Below are 15225 nucleotides of genomic sequence, written 5' to 3' on the forward strand. Positions count from 1 at the left end.
GACTGCGAAATGCGCCTTTCGGCTCCACTCTCTGGCTACAGTTTGCTGTTGTTCACAGTGGCACTGGCGTTGCCCATGGGGCTTCATGTAAGGCGACTGCACGTCGCTCGGCCAACAGCGGCCTACTGCAGACCGACACTTAAGAGACACAAAATACAAATCGACATCGAGAGACAGGCCCTGTCATATGGCACTCGCGACGTATACGCTCAAATTGAATGTAAATAAAACGTCTTTTGTAGTGGGCGTCGCTCCACTGCAGTGTCACACATGGTGAATAAATAGGAAAACAGTACAACGTCTGTGTAGGGCCATGTTTTTACCTACAGTGCCACCTGCCTGAATGTGTATAAGCATCTGTGGCATCACTCCTTCGCAGCCAAATTGCCACACTAGCTGTGTATCTCTAACAAAGTTTATGTATGTCCTCACCTCGGTGACGGTTAAAACGATTTCGCCCCCAGGTGGGCTCGAACCACCAACCATTCGGTTAACAGCCGAACGCGCTAGCCGATTGCGCCACGGAGGCGTTGACTTTGGCTCTCTTGTGCTCTGTATATCAACGCAATTCGTACACATTCTGCAGGAATCTCGCAGAATGGTAGCATCTGCTTATGCCTCTTAACATGGATAACGTGCATGCACACTGTAGCGACGCTCATAAACGAATGACATTATACTACAAAATGCATACAAACCACTGTTCTGCCTATGCATTCAGAAAACCTCCTAGGCCAGTAGAATACTTGACATAGGTTGTAGAACATCCCTTTCATTCAGTGTACTGCCATGTGATAGATATTGCTTGAGGTAGCTCCGCATGTTGCAGGAAAGTTAAAAAAATGAATGCCCTCTGTGAGGTTCGAACTCACGACTCCTGGTTTACGAGACCAGTGCTCTACGACTGAGCTAAGAAGGCGGCAGCTTTGAATTTGCGAGCTATCCCCGAATTCTCACTTCATCACACTGAATCTTGCAGCCCTCGACCAGATAATTGATTTGGCGCACTGCTGCTGCTGGGAGTGTCCACATTGCCGTTCTCCAAATCTCTCGACTGTTTCGCCCTTACGATCGGCGACGACCGTCAGGCCACCAAACGTTTGCGGTCTGCAATTTCTTGTCCTAGTGCACAGCTTGTGGGATAACGTGGCTCGACTGCGAAATGCGCCTTTCGGCTCCACTCTCTGGCTACAGTTTGCTGTTGTTCACAGTGGCACTGGCGTTGCCCATGGGGCTTCATGTAAGGCGACTGCACGTCGCTCGGCCAACAGCGGCCTACTGCAGACCGACACTTAAGAGACACAAAATACAAATCGACATCGAGAGACAGGCCCTGTCATATGGCACTCGCGACGTATACGCTCACATTGAATGTAAATAAAACGTCTTTTGTAGTGGGCGTCGCTCCACTGCAGTGTCACACATGGTGAATAAATAGGAAAACAGTACAACGTCTGTGTAGGGCCATGTTTTTACCTACAGTGCCACATGCCTGAATGTGTATAAGCATCTGTGGCATCACTCCTTCGCAGCCAAATTGCCACACTAGCTGTGTATCTCTAACAAAGTTTATGTATGTCCTCACCTCGGTGACGGTTAAAACGATTTCGCCCCCAGGTGGGCTCGAACCACCAACCTTTCGGTTAACAGTCGAACGCGCTAGCCGATTGCGCCACGGAGGCGTTGACTTTTGCTCTCTTGTGCTCTGTATATCAACGCAATTCGTACACATTCTGCAGGAATCTCGCAGAATGGTAGCATCTGCTTATGCCTCTTCACATGGATAACGTGCATGCACACTGTAGCGACGCTCATAAACGAATGACATTATACTACAAAATGCATACAAACCACTGTTCTGCCTATGCATTCAGAAAACCTCCTAGGCCAGTAGAATACTTGACATAGGTTGTAGAACATCCCTTTCATTCAGTGTACTGCCATGTGATAGATATTGCTCGAGGTAGCTCCGCACGTTGCAGGAAAGTTAAATAAATGGATGCCTTCTGTGAGGTTCGAACTCACGACTCCTGGTTTACGAGACCAGTGCTCTACCACTGAGCTAAGAAGGCGGCAGCCTTGAATTTGCGAGCTATCCCCGAATTCTCACTTCATCACACTGAATCTTGCAGCCCTCGACCAGATAATTGATTTGGCGCACTGCTGCTGCTGGGAGTGTCCACATTGCCGTTCTCCAAATCTCTCGACTGTTTCGCCCTTACGATCGGCGACGACCGTCAGGCCACCAAAAGTTTGCGGTCTGCAATTTCTTGTCCTAGTGCACAGCTTGTGGGATAACGTGGCTCGACTGCGAAATGCGCCTTTCGGCTCCACTCTCTGGCTACAGTTTGCTGTTGTTCACAGTGGCACTGGCGTTGCCCATGGGGCTTCATGTAAGGCGACTGCACGTCGCTCGGCCAACAGCGGCCTACTGCAGACCGACACTTAAGAGACACAAAATACAAATCGACATCGAGAGACAGGCCCTGTCATATGGCACTCGCGACGTATACGCTCAAATTGAATGTAAATAAAACGTCTTTTGTAGTGGGCGTCGCTCCACTGCAGTGTCACACATGGTGAATAAATAGGAAAACAGTACAACGTCTGTGTAGGGCCATGTTTTTACCTACAGTGCCACCTGCCTGAATGTGTATAAGCATCTGTGGCATCACTCCTTCGCAGCCAAATTGCCACACTAGCTGTGTATCTCTAACAAAGTTGATGTATGTCCTCACCTCGGTGACGGTTAAAACGATTTCGCCCCCGGGTGGGCTCGAACCACCAACCTTTCGGTTAACAGCCGAACGCGCTAGCCGATTGCGCCACGGAGGCGTTGACTTTGGCTTACTTGTGCTCTCTATATCAACGCAATTCGTACACATTCTGCAGGAATCTCGCAGAATGGTAGCATCTGCTTATGCCTCTTCACATGGATAACGTGCATGCACACTGTAGCGACGCTCATAAACGAATGACATTATACTACAAAATGCATACAAACCACTGTTCTGCCTATGCATTCAGAAAACCTCCTAGGCCAGTAGAATACTTGACATAGGTTGTAGAACATCCCTTTCATTCAGTGTACTGCCATGTGATAGATATTGCTCGAGGTAGCTCCGCATGTTGCAGGAAAGTTAAAAAAATGAATGCCTTCTGTGAGGTTCGAACTCACGACTCCTGGTTTACGAGACCAGTGCTCTACGACTGAGCTAAGAAGGCGGCAGCTTTGAATTTGCGAGCTATCCCCGAATTCTCACTTCATCACACTGAATCTTGCAGCCCTCGACCAGATAATTGATTTGGCGCACTGCTGCTGCTGGGAGTGTCCACATTGCCGTTCTCCAAATCTCTCGACTGTTTCGCCCTTACGATCGGCGACGACCGTCAGGCCACCAAACGTTTGCGGTCTGCAATTTCTTGTCCTAGTGCACAGCTTGTGGGATAACGTGGCTCGACTGCGAAATGCGCCTTTCGGCTCCACTCTCTGGCTACAGTTTGCTGTTGTTCACAGTGGCACTGGCGTTGCCCATGGGGCTTCATGTAAGGCGACTGCACGTCGCTCGGCCAACAGCGGCCTACTGCAGACCGACACTTAAGAGACACAAAATACAAATCGACATCGAGAGACAGGCCCTGTCATATGGCACTCGCGACGTATACGCTCAAATTGAATGTAAATAAAACGTCTTTTGTAGTGGGCGTCGCTCCACTGCAGTGTCACACATGGTGAATAAATAGGAAAACAGTACAACGTCTGTGTAGGGCCATGTTTTTACCTACAGTGCCACCTGCCTGAATGTGTATAAGCATCTGTGGCATCACTCCTTCGCAGCCAAATTGCCACACTAGCTGTGTATCTCTAACAAAGTTTATGTATGTCCTCACCTCGGTGACGGTTAAAACGATTTCGCCCCCAGGTGGGCTCGAACCACCAACCTTTCGGTTAACAGCCGAACGCGCTAGCCGATTGCGCCACGGAGGCGTTGACTTTGGCTCACTTGTGCTCTGTATATCAACGCAATTCGTACACATTCTGCAGGAATCTCGCAGAATGGTAGCATCTGCTTATGCCTCTTCACATGGATAACGTGCATGCACACTGTAGCGACGCTCATAAACGAATGACATTATACTACAAAATGCATACAAACCACTGTTCTGCCTATGCATTCAGAAAACCTCCTAGGCCAGTAGAATACTTGACATAGGTTGTAGAACATCCCTTTCATTCAGTGTACTGCCATGTGAGAGATATTGCTCGAGGTAGCTCCGCACGTTGCAGGAAAGTTAAATAAATGGATGCCTTCTGTGAGGTTCGAACTCACGACTCCTGGTTTACGAGACCAGTGCTCTACCACTGAGCTAAGAAGGCGGCAGCCTTAAATTGGCGAGCTATCCCCGAATTCTCACTTCATCACACTGAATCTTGCAGCCCTCGACCAGATAATTGATTTGGCGCACTGCTGCTGCTGGGAGTGTCCACATTTCCGTTCTCCAAATCTCTCGACTGTTTCGCCCTTACGATCGGCGACGACCGTCAGGCCACCAAAAGTTTGCGGTCTGCAATTTCTTGTCCTAGTGCACAGCTTGTGGGATAACGTGGCTCGACTGCGAAATGCGCCTTTCGGCTCCACTCTCTGGCTACAGTTTGCTGTTGTTCACAGTGGCACTGGCGTTGCCCATGGGGCTTCATGTAAGGCGACTGCACGTCGCTCGGCCAACAGCGGCCTACTGCAGACCGACACTTAAGAGACACAAAATACAAATCGACATCGAGAGACAGGCCCTGTCATATGGCACTCGCGACGTATACGCTCAAATTGAATTTAAATAAAACGTCTTTTGTAGTGGGCGTCGCTCCACTGCAATGTCACACATGGTGAATAAATAGGAAAACAGTACAACGTCTGTGTAGGGCCATGTTTTTACCTACAGTGCCACCTGCCTGAATGTGTATAAGCATCTGTGGCATCACTCCTTCGCAGCCAAATTGCCACACTAGCTGTGTATCTCTAACAAAGTTTATGTATGTCCTCACCTCGGTGACGGTTAAAACGATTTCGCCCCGGGTGGGCTCGAACCACCAACCATTCGGTTAACAGCCGAACGCGCTAGCCGATTGCGCCACGGAGGCGTTGACTTTGGCTCTCTTGTGCTCTCTATATCAACGCAATCCGTACACATTCTGCAGGAATCTCGCAGAATGGTAGCATCTGCTTATGCCTCTTCACATGGATAACGTGCATGCACACTGTAGCGACGCTCATAAACGAATGACATTATACTACAAAATGCATACAAACCACTGTTCTGCCTATGCATTCAGAAAACATCCTAGGCCAGTAGAATACTTGACATAGGTTGTAGAACATCCCTTTCATTCAGTGTACTGCCATGTGATAGATATTGCTCGAGGTAGCTCCGCACGTTGCAGGAAAGTTAAATAAATGGATCCCTTCTGTGAGGTTCGAACTCACGACTCCTGGTTTACGAGACCAGTGCTCTACCACTGAGCTGAGAAGGGGGCAGCTTTGAATTTGCGAGCTATCCCCGAATTCTCACTTCATCACACTGAATCTTGCAGCCCTCGACCAGATAATTGATTTGGCGCACTGCTGCTGCTGGGAGTGTCCACATTGCCGTTCTCCAAATCTCTCGACTGTTTCGCCCTTACGATCGGCGACGACCGTCAGGCCACCAAAAGTTTGCGGTCTGCAATTTCTTGTCCTAGTGCACAGCTTGTGGGATAACGTGGCTCGACTGCGAAATGCGCCTTTCGGCTCCACTCTCTGGCTACAGTTTGCTGTTGTTCACAGTGGCACTGGCGTTGCCCATGGGGCTTCATGTAAGGCGACTGCACGTCTCTCGGCCAACAGCGGCCTACTGCAGACCGACACTTAAGAGACACAAAATACAAATCGACATCGAGAGACAGGCCCTGTCATATGGCACTCGCGACGTATACGCTCAAATTGAATGTAAATAAAACGTCTTTTGTAGTGGGCGTCGCTCCACTGCAGTGTCACACATGGTGAATAAATAGGAAAACAGTAGAACGTCTGTGTAGGGCCATGTTTTTACCTACAGTGCCACCTGCACCTGCGACTGCACGTCTCTCGGCCAACAGCGGCCTACTGCAGACCGACACTTAAGAGACACAAAATACAAATCGACATCGAGAGACAGGCCCTGTCATATGGCACTCGCGACGTATACGCTCAAATTGAATGTAAATAAAACGTCTTTTGTAGTGGGCGTCGCTCCACTGCAGTGTCACACATGGTGAATAAATAGGAAAACAGTAGAACGTCTGTGTAGGGCCATGTTTTTACCTACAGTGCCACCTGCCTGAATGTGTATAAGCATCTGTGGCATCACTCCTTCGCAGCCAAATTGCCACTGCACGTCGCTCGGCCAACAGCGGCCTACTGCAGACCGACACTTAAGAGACACAAAATACAAATCGACATCGAGAGACAGGCCCTGTCATATGGCACTCGCGACGTATACGCTCAAATTGAATGTAAATAAAACGTCTTTTGTAGTGGGCGTCGCTCCACTGCAGTGTCACACATGGTGAATAAATAGGAAAACAGTAGAACGTCTGTGTAGGGCCAAGTTTTTACCTACAGTGCCACTTGCCTGAATGTGTATAATCATCTGTGGCATCACTCCTTCGCAGCCAAATTGCCACACCAGCTGTGTATCTCTAACAAAGTTGATGTATGTCCTCACCTCGGTGACGGTTAAAACGATTTCGCCCCGGGTGGGCTCGAACCACCAACCATTCGGTTAACAGCCGAACGCGCTAGCCGATTGCGCCACGGAGGCGTTGACTTTGGCTCTCTTGTGCTCTCTATATCAACGCAATCCGTACACATTCTGCAGGAATCTCGCAGAATGGTAGCATCTGCTTATGCCTCTTCACATGGATAACGTGCATGCACACTGTAGCGACGCTCATAAACGAATGACATTATACTACAAAATGCATACAAACCACTGTTCTGCCTATGCATTCAGAAAACCTCCTAGGCCAGTAGAATACTTGTCATAGGTTGTAGAACATCCCTTTCATTTAGTGTACTGCCATGTGATAGACATTGCTCGAGGTAGCTCCGCACGTTGCAGGAAAGTTAAAAAAATTGATGCCTTCTGTGAGGTTCGAACTCACTACTCGTGGTTTACGAGACCAGAGCTCTACCACTGAGCTAAGAAGGCGGCAGCTTTGTATTTGCGAGCTATCCCCGAATTCTCACTTCATCACACTGAATCTTGCAGCCCTCGACCAGATAATTGATTTGGCGCACTGCTGCTGCTGGGAGTGTCCACATTGCCGTTCTCCAAATCTCTCGACTGTTTCGCCCTTACGATCGGCGACGACCGTCAGGCCACCAAAAGTTTGCGGTCTGCAATTTCTTGTCCTAGTGCACAGCTTGTGGGATAACGTGGCTCGACTGCGAAATGCGCCTTTCGGCTCCTCTCTCTGGCTACAGTTTGCTGTTGTTCACAGTGGCACTGGCGTTGCCCATGGGGCTTCATGTAAGGCGACTGCACGTCGCTCGGCCAACAGCGGCCTACTGCAGACCGACACTTAAGAGACACAAAATACAAATCGACATCGACAGACAGGCCCTGTCATATGGCACTCGCGACGTATACGCTCAAATTGAATGTAAATAAAACGTCTTTTGTAGTGTGCGTCGCTCCACTGCAGTGTCACACATGGGGAATAAATAGGAAAACAGTAGAACGTCTGTGTAGGGCCATGTTTTTACCTACAGTGCCACCTGCCTGAATGTGTATAAGCATCTGTGGCATCACTCCTTCGCAGCCAAATTGCCACTGCACGTCGCTCGGCCAACAGCGGCCTACTGCAGACCGACACTTAAGAGACACAAAATACAAATCGACATCGACAGACAGGCCCTGTCATATGGCACTCGCGACGTATACGCTCAAATTGAATGTAAATAAAACGTCTTTTGTAGTGGGCGTCGCTCCACTGCAGTGTCACACATGGTGAATAAATAGGAAAACAGTAGAACGTCTGTGTAGGGCCATGTTTTTACCTACAGTGCCACCTGCCTGAATGTGTATAAGCATCTGTGGCATCACTCCTTCGCAGCCAAATTGCCACACCAGCTGTGTATCTCTAACAAAGTTGATGTATGTCATCACCTCGGTGACGGTTAAAACGATTTCGCCCCCGGGTGGGCTCGAACCACCAACCATTCGGTTAACAGCCGAACGCGCTGGCCGATTGCGCCACGGAGGCGTTGACTTTGGCTCTCTTGTGCTCTCTATATCAACGCAATCCGTACACATTCTGCAGGAATCTCGCAGAATGCTAGCATCTGCTTATGCCTCTTCACATGGATAACGTGCATGCACACTGTAGCGACGCTCATAAACGAATGACATTATACTACAAAATGCATACAAACCACTGTTCTGCCTATGCATTCAGAAAACCTCCTAGGCCAGTAGAATACTTGTCATAGGTTGTAGAACATCCCTTTCATTTAGTGTACTGCCATGTGATAGACATTGCTCGAGGTAGCTCCGCACGTTGCAGGAAAGTTAAAAAAATTGATGCCTTCTGTGAGGTTCGAACTCACTACTCGTGGTTTACGAGACCAGTGCTCTACCACTGAGCTAAGAAGGCGGCAGCTTTGTATTTGCGAACTATCCCCGAATTCTCACTTCACCACACTGAATCTTGCAGCCCTCGACCAGATAATTGATTTGGCGCACTGCTGCTGCTGGGAGTGTCCACATTGCCGTTCTCCAAATCTCTCGACTGTTTCGCCCTTACGATCGGCGACGACCGTCAGGCCACCAAAAGTTTGCGGTCTGCAATTTCTTGTCCTAGTGCACAGCTTGTGGGATAACGTGGCTCGACTGCGAAATGCGCCTTTCGGCTCCTCTCTCTGGCTACAGTTTGCTGTTGTTCACAGTGGCACTGGCGTTGCCCATGGGGCTTCATGTAAGGCGACTGCACGTCGCTCGGCCAACAGCGGCCTACTGCAGACCGACACTTAAGAGACACAAAATACAAATCGACATCGACAGACAGGCCCTGTCATATGGCACTCGCGACGTATACGCTCAAATTGAATGTAAATAAAACGTCTTTTGTAGTGGGCGTCGCTCCACTGCAGTGTCACACATGGTGAATAAATAGGAAAACAGTAGAACGTCTGTGTAGGGCCAAGTTTTTACCTACAGTGCCACTTGCCTGAATGTGTATAAGCATCTGTGGCATCACTCCTTCGCAGCCAAATTGCCACACCAGCTGTGTATCTCTAACAAAGTTGATGTATGTCCTCACCTCGGTGACGGTTAAAACGATTTCGCCCCGGGTGGGCTCGAACCACCAACCATTCGGTTAACAGCCGAACGCGCTAGCCGATTGCGCCACGGAGGCGTTGACTTTGGCTCTCTTGTGCTCTCTATATCAACGCAATCCGTACACATTCTGCAGGAATCTCGCAGAATGGTAGCATCTGCTTATGCCTCTTCACATGGATAACGTGCATGCACACTGCAGCGACGCTCATAAACGAATGACATTATACTACAAAATGCATACAAACCACTGTTCTGCCTATGCATTCAGAAAACCTCCTAGGCCAGTAGAATACTTGTCATAGGTTGTAGAACATCCCTTTCATTTAGTGTACTGCCATGTGATAGACATTGCTCGAGGTAGCTCCGCACGTTGCAGGAAAGTTAAAAAAATGGATGCCTTCTGTGAGGTTCGAACTCACTACTCGTGGTTTACGAGACCAGTGCTCTACCACTGAGCTAAGAAGGCGGCAGCTTTGTATTTGCGAGCTATCCCCGAATTCTCACTTCATCACACTGAATCTTGCAGCCCTCGACCAGATAATTGATTTGGCGCACTGCTGCTGCTGGGAGTGTCCACATTGCCGTTCTCCAAATCTCTCGACTGTTTCGCCCTTACCATCGGCGACGACCGTCAGGCCACCAAAAGTTTGCGGTCTGCAATTTCTTGTCCTAGTGCACAGCTTGTGGGATAACGTGGCTCGACTGCGAAATGCGCCTTTCGGCTCCTCTCTCTGGCTACAGTTTGCTGTTGTTCACAGTGGCACTGGCGTTGCCCATGGGGCTTCATGTAAGGCGACTGCACGTCGCTCGGCCAACAGCGGCCTACTGCAGACCGACACTTAAGAGACACAAAATACAAATCGACATCGACAGACAGGCCCTGTCATATGGCACTCGCGACGTATACGCTCAAATTGAATGTAAATAAAACGTCTTTTGTAGTGGGCGTCGCTCCACTGCAGTGTCACACATGGTGAATAAATAGGAAAACAGTAGAACGTCTGTGTAGGGCCAAGTTTTTACCTACAGTGCCACTTGCCTGAATGTGTATAAGCATCTGTGGCATCACTCCTTCGCAGCCAAATTGCCACACCAGCTGTGTATCTCTAACAAAGTTGATGTATGTCCTCACCTCGGTGACGGTTAAAACGATTTCGCCCCCGGGTGGGCTCGAACCACCAACCATTCGGATAACAGCCGAACGCGCTAGCCGATTGCGCCACGGAGGGGTTGACTTTGGCTCACTTGTGCTCTCTATATCAACGCAATTCGTACACATTCTGCAGGAATCTCGCAGAATGGTAGCATCTGCTTATGCCTCTTCACATGGATAACGTGCATGCACACTGTAGCGACGCTCATAAACGAATGACATTATACTACAAAATGCATACAAACCACTGTTCTGCCTATGCATTCAGAAAACCTCCTAGGCCAGTAGAATACTTGTCATAGATTGTAGAACATCCCTTTCATTCAGTGTACTGCCATGTGATAGACATTGCTCGAGGTAGCTCCGCACGTTGCAGGAAAGTTAAAAAAAATGGATGCCTTCTGTGAGGTTCGAACTCACGACTCCTGGTTTACGAGACCAGTGCTCTACCACACCTTTTTTTTTTTTTTTTTTTTTTTTTTTTTTTGGGCCTCCCATCACCCCTTGTAGCCCATCCTTGCGCTCTCCATAATTCGCCTTCATCGGCGTCGGCTTCTCACGCCATGTATATAACCATAAACTGATGAGACAAGGTTAATCCCTTTATCGTGGAGAAAGTAATGTAACCCTTCTTTGGGCTTATTGATAATGTGAAAAAAGAATGAAGTCTTCAGTAGGTAGAAACAGAAGTTATGTTCAGTTTGTTTCCTTCTTCATCGCTGTTTTTTGTTGTCACACTTAAAGCAAATAGGCTTCCTTGACAAAGAAACGTCAGAGGGCATTCCGAAACTGCCTCTTCTCTCTGAAAATGCTTAAAAAAAAACAAACCATATTCGGTGAGAAGCAACTATTTATAATGGCTTCTTGAAAAATAAATTAATAAACGTTGAACTCAAAGAACGGCAATTCCGGTAAAAACTAAAATATTTTTTTTTTTTTTCCACGATTGTAAAGTAAGTTAGTAGTGGTGAACACTCTCTTACGTTTGTCTTCTGTGTCCGCAGATATTTCTTGTTAATTCTATTACATCAAGGTCTTGATTAAAAAATTTGCGTATGTTTCTTTATATTTACTAGTCTTCAGTAACATGTGATGCTCAGTTAGCAGATAGATCCAAAAATCCTCTTGGCTTTTCTCTTCCTTCGTGAAGAGGTAATGTACCGTTGCCGCTTTCAGCCAATTGACTGCGTTGCGTTTCGTGTTAGGAAAGGGTACATCATCCGGTGTCAAAAAGTCCGCAGGCGTTATAGCGTTAGGTGACGTTCGAAGGATGAGTGCCAGCTTTCGTCGGACATTCAGCCAGATATCTTTAACCTTGTCGCACACGAAACGATGTTCTTCGTTATCAATTAAACTACACGTTGCACACAAAGGCGAATCCGCTAAGTGGATCGAATAAAGTTTCGAGTTTGTTGCAACTTTCCTATTTACAACAAAGTACCATGTTGCTTTCAGATGAGTAGCTAAGTTACGGTTATGAATATTTGCCCATATCACTTTCCAGTTAGAACATGGATAGTTTTGTTCTATTTTGTTGTTGTTCTTTTCTCCCATCAATTTGCCATATATTTCTTTTACGTTTGTCATGTCTTTTTCCGGAATTCTTGAATGTAGGTAGCTATATTCTATTAAAAACCATCGTAAATGGTAAAGTCCGCTCGGTATGTGCTGCACATTAATGGGTGGAGAGAGGTCATCTGGAGCTATTTCAGATAGCAAGTGCGCGGCGATACAGCTGCCGGATTGTCTCCATTGTTGAAACGTATTGGAGATGTACAGAGCCTGCGACTTTTTAGTAACATTCGTTAAGTTTAAGCCGCCATTATTAGTGGCGAGCGTCAGAGTGTCATACTGGATTTTAAATATGTGGCCACGGCTCACAAAATAGCCTATTGCTGACATAATTTGTCTGGCGATGCCGGCGGGTATTGGCAGTATCTGGGCGACATAATTGACTTTGGAAGTAATAGAGACGTTCGCTAAAGACACTCTCTGAATTTCATTTAACTGTCGAATACTATGTGTCCGTACACTAGCTCGTATGGTAGTTAGTACTTGTCTATAGTTGGCCGCAATAGTTTGACGTATATTTTTTCGGAAATCAATGCCGAGACACTTCAAGGCTGTTAGCTCACGTAACTGACCGTGTGTGCGCATGCCAATGCCACGTCCGATATTGAATATGCCGGACTTGGTGTTGTTTAACCTCGCGGCTGACGCTCGTTCGTATTTTTCTATTATGTGCATTGCCGTCTCGACTTCCGCTACATTCATAACGAGAAACCCAACATCGTCCGCATAAGCTTTACATATTATTCTGTTTCCTCGTATTTGCAATCCTTGTAACCGCTGAGTCAAGGTAGCGAGCAAAGGTTCGATGGCCATGGCAAAAATTGCCATGGACAACGGACAACCTTGTCTGACGGAACATGCGATGTCGACTGGCCGGCTAGACTGTCCATTTATGATGATTCTGGAGGAGTTATTCGTTACCAAACGTCGTATGAGGTCGACGAATCTCGACGGAAAACCCATTGCGCCTATCGTTTTCAGGAGGTAGGAGTGGCTGATCCTGTCGAAGGCTTTATCGAAATCTAAAGACACGATGGCACATTTTAGTCGACATACTTCTGCTATTGAAATTATGTCGCGGTAGTCGGACAGCGTCTGCTGAATTTTCCTACCCTTGCCCACGCTAGACTGATATGGGCCGGTGACGCTGGCCATTACATTTTTAAGTCTGTGGGCTAAGAGCCGCGAAAAAATTTTATAGTCACTGTTCAGCAGAGTGATTGGTCTCAAATTTCCAATTTTTTTGCCAGCCGATTTTTTTGCGATTAACACTATCATACCTTCACGAAAATCTTTCGGTATCTCCTTATTGAGGTTCAGAAGTTCATTACAGATGCATGTAATTCTATGTTTTATATGTTCCCAGAAGACTTGATAAAATTCTGCTGGTATGCCGTCAGCTCCAGGGGATTTATTTTTTGCACTTTGATAGACAGCATAGTGTACATCGTCTTCGGTCGCCTCCGCTATTAGAGCTTCCGCGTACGCGTTACCAACGCGTCCTTGCAGGTGGGTCAGTAAATCGTCCTGTGCTTTTTCGTCTACCTCTTTATGTGAAAACAAGTTGTCGAAATGGGTTAGTAATTCTGCTTTTATGTCGTTGTGCATTGTCAAGGTGGTTCCATTATCAGTTTTAAGCTCCGTCAGTATTTTGCGGAATCCTCGTTTAGTTTCACGAATCACATAATATACCGAAGTGGCTTCTTTTTGCGCCACAGTCTCTGCTCTTGACCTTATTTGGTATCCTTCAAGCTGTTGTCGCCTTAATGTCAGTATTTTTGCCTGGATTTTTTTAATTCTCCCATGGTTCCCAATAGCTGTAGCACCTTGCAGGTAGAGTTCTCGTAGACAATGAAAGTAAAATTCTATCGTTCTTTTCCGCCAAAAGCTCTTCTCCCGGGAGTAGTTGATGAAACATCTCCGGATCTGAAGTTTGGCGCATTTGAGCCACCAATCCAAAGTCGAGTGGTAAGAGATGAGTTTGGTCTCGCAGGCTCTCCAAGTGGTGAGAAAGGCTTCTCGACAGGCAGGATCTTTTAAGTGTGAAACATTAAGTTTCCACGGCCCTTTATATCGACAGGTTCCTTGTCGTTCCAAATTTAATGTGCATATATATGCAGCGTGGTCGGAAAAAACGGTTGCCCAAACTTCAGACTGCAGGATGCGGTGTTTCAGATTGGGCGAGACATATATTCGATCCAACCGGCTCGCTGAATGATTAGTGAGGTGGGTAAAGCCGGGTGCCGCGCCGTGCTTTTGCTCCCACGAATCAGTTAAACGGAGGTCGGTGACGATACGTTCCAGGTCCGGCGATTTGTTGTAGTTCGGAGTTTGGTCTTTGGCATGTATGACATTGTTAAAGTCGCCTCCAAGGATGGTATGGGTGCAGTGTACACCAAACAAAGGAACAATTCCCTCCTTAAAAAACTGTGCTCGTTGGCACCGATTGGTAGAACCAGATGGGGCATAGACATTAATAATCCTGGTGTTATAAAGCGTGCCGGCAATGCCTCTGCCGTTAGGCAGTTTTGTTACGTCTGTAATGACGACGCCCTCTTTGAAAAGAAATGCGGTACCCAAATCACATCCAATTCCAGGATTGACTATAGCATTATACCCCTGTATGAAGTCAAGTTTGATGTTTGTTACTTCTTGTAAAAACAAAATGTCCAAATCAGCTGCATACAGGAAATCTTTTAAATTTTGTAAATTAAATGGGCTACAAATTTGATTGATGTTCAGCGTAGCGATCTTATAGGCCTGCAACGGAACTACGTTAGCCAAGACGGGAGTGTAATTAGGAAAAACTCTGGCAACATATCATTTCGAAAAAACATTAAGAAATCTGACCCGAGAGACATGTGGACACAAGTCAGTAAAACCGTTCAGACTAGAAATATTCATGACTTGGGAAGGGATCAGTCGGCTTCTCCGTGTCTGGGACAGTATCCGTCGCGGCGATGACATTCAAGACGACGTCGTCTCGTGGTGTGGCCATCGTGGTGACTGTAACGGTTCCTGTGGTGTCCATAATTGCGTCCTCCTTTGTAGTGTCGTCGACATCGTCTGCCCACGGATTCGACAGCCCTGTCATCGGTTCGTCATTAAGTGGTGCACTATATTCAGGTGTTTGCTGGTGA

General features: G+C 47.3%; 17 non-coding genes across 17 annotated transcripts; all 17 read right to left on the minus strand.

Moving 5' to 3' along the window:
* Positions 1–455: 455 nt before the first annotated feature.
* Positions 456–529, minus strand: Trnan-guu (transfer RNA asparagine (anticodon GUU)). The gene has a single exon. It is a non-coding gene; the product is annotated as a tRNA-Asn (tRNA).
* Positions 530–847: 318 nt separating this feature from the next.
* Positions 848–919, minus strand: Trnat-cgu (transfer RNA threonine (anticodon CGU)). The gene has a single exon. It is a non-coding gene; the product is annotated as a tRNA-Thr (tRNA).
* Positions 920–1608: 689 nt separating this feature from the next.
* On the minus strand, positions 1609–1682 carry Trnan-guu (transfer RNA asparagine (anticodon GUU)). Its single transcript has one exon. It is a non-coding gene; the product is annotated as a tRNA-Asn (tRNA).
* A 318-nt stretch (positions 1683–2000) lies between these two features.
* Trnat-cgu (transfer RNA threonine (anticodon CGU)) lies at positions 2001–2072 on the minus strand. Its single transcript has one exon. It is a non-coding gene; the product is annotated as a tRNA-Thr (tRNA).
* Positions 2073–2761: 689 nt separating this feature from the next.
* Positions 2762–2835, minus strand: Trnan-guu (transfer RNA asparagine (anticodon GUU)). Its single transcript has one exon. It is a non-coding gene; the product is annotated as a tRNA-Asn (tRNA).
* A 318-nt stretch (positions 2836–3153) lies between these two features.
* Trnat-cgu (transfer RNA threonine (anticodon CGU)) lies at positions 3154–3225 on the minus strand. Its single transcript has one exon. It is a non-coding gene; the product is annotated as a tRNA-Thr (tRNA).
* A 689-nt stretch (positions 3226–3914) lies between these two features.
* Positions 3915–3988, minus strand: Trnan-guu (transfer RNA asparagine (anticodon GUU)). The gene has a single exon. It is a non-coding gene; the product is annotated as a tRNA-Asn (tRNA).
* A 318-nt stretch (positions 3989–4306) lies between these two features.
* On the minus strand, positions 4307–4378 carry Trnat-cgu (transfer RNA threonine (anticodon CGU)). Its single transcript has one exon. It is a non-coding gene; the product is annotated as a tRNA-Thr (tRNA).
* Positions 4379–5066: 688 nt separating this feature from the next.
* Positions 5067–5141, minus strand: Trnan-guu (transfer RNA asparagine (anticodon GUU)). Its single transcript has one exon. It is a non-coding gene; the product is annotated as a tRNA-Asn (tRNA).
* Positions 5142–5458: 317 nt separating this feature from the next.
* Positions 5459–5530, minus strand: Trnat-cgu (transfer RNA threonine (anticodon CGU)). Its single transcript has one exon. It is a non-coding gene; the product is annotated as a tRNA-Thr (tRNA).
* A 1233-nt stretch (positions 5531–6763) lies between these two features.
* Trnan-guu (transfer RNA asparagine (anticodon GUU)) lies at positions 6764–6838 on the minus strand. The gene has a single exon. It is a non-coding gene; the product is annotated as a tRNA-Asn (tRNA).
* A 317-nt stretch (positions 6839–7155) lies between these two features.
* Trnat-cgu (transfer RNA threonine (anticodon CGU)) lies at positions 7156–7227 on the minus strand. Its single transcript has one exon. It is a non-coding gene; the product is annotated as a tRNA-Thr (tRNA).
* Positions 7228–8210: 983 nt separating this feature from the next.
* Trnan-guu (transfer RNA asparagine (anticodon GUU)) lies at positions 8211–8284 on the minus strand. The gene has a single exon. It is a non-coding gene; the product is annotated as a tRNA-Asn (tRNA).
* Positions 8285–8602: 318 nt separating this feature from the next.
* Positions 8603–8674, minus strand: Trnat-cgu (transfer RNA threonine (anticodon CGU)). Its single transcript has one exon. It is a non-coding gene; the product is annotated as a tRNA-Thr (tRNA).
* Positions 8675–9362: 688 nt separating this feature from the next.
* Positions 9363–9437, minus strand: Trnan-guu (transfer RNA asparagine (anticodon GUU)). The gene has a single exon. It is a non-coding gene; the product is annotated as a tRNA-Asn (tRNA).
* Positions 9438–9754: 317 nt separating this feature from the next.
* On the minus strand, positions 9755–9826 carry Trnat-cgu (transfer RNA threonine (anticodon CGU)). Its single transcript has one exon. It is a non-coding gene; the product is annotated as a tRNA-Thr (tRNA).
* A 689-nt stretch (positions 9827–10515) lies between these two features.
* On the minus strand, positions 10516–10589 carry Trnan-guu (transfer RNA asparagine (anticodon GUU)). Its single transcript has one exon. It is a non-coding gene; the product is annotated as a tRNA-Asn (tRNA).
* Between the last annotated feature and the right edge of the window lie 4636 nt (positions 10590–15225).

This window comes from Schistocerca gregaria, chromosome 5, assembly GCF_023897955.1.
Source record: "Schistocerca gregaria isolate iqSchGreg1 chromosome 5, iqSchGreg1.2, whole genome shotgun sequence".
Lineage (NCBI taxonomy): Eukaryota > Metazoa > Arthropoda > Insecta > Orthoptera > Acrididae > Schistocerca > Schistocerca gregaria.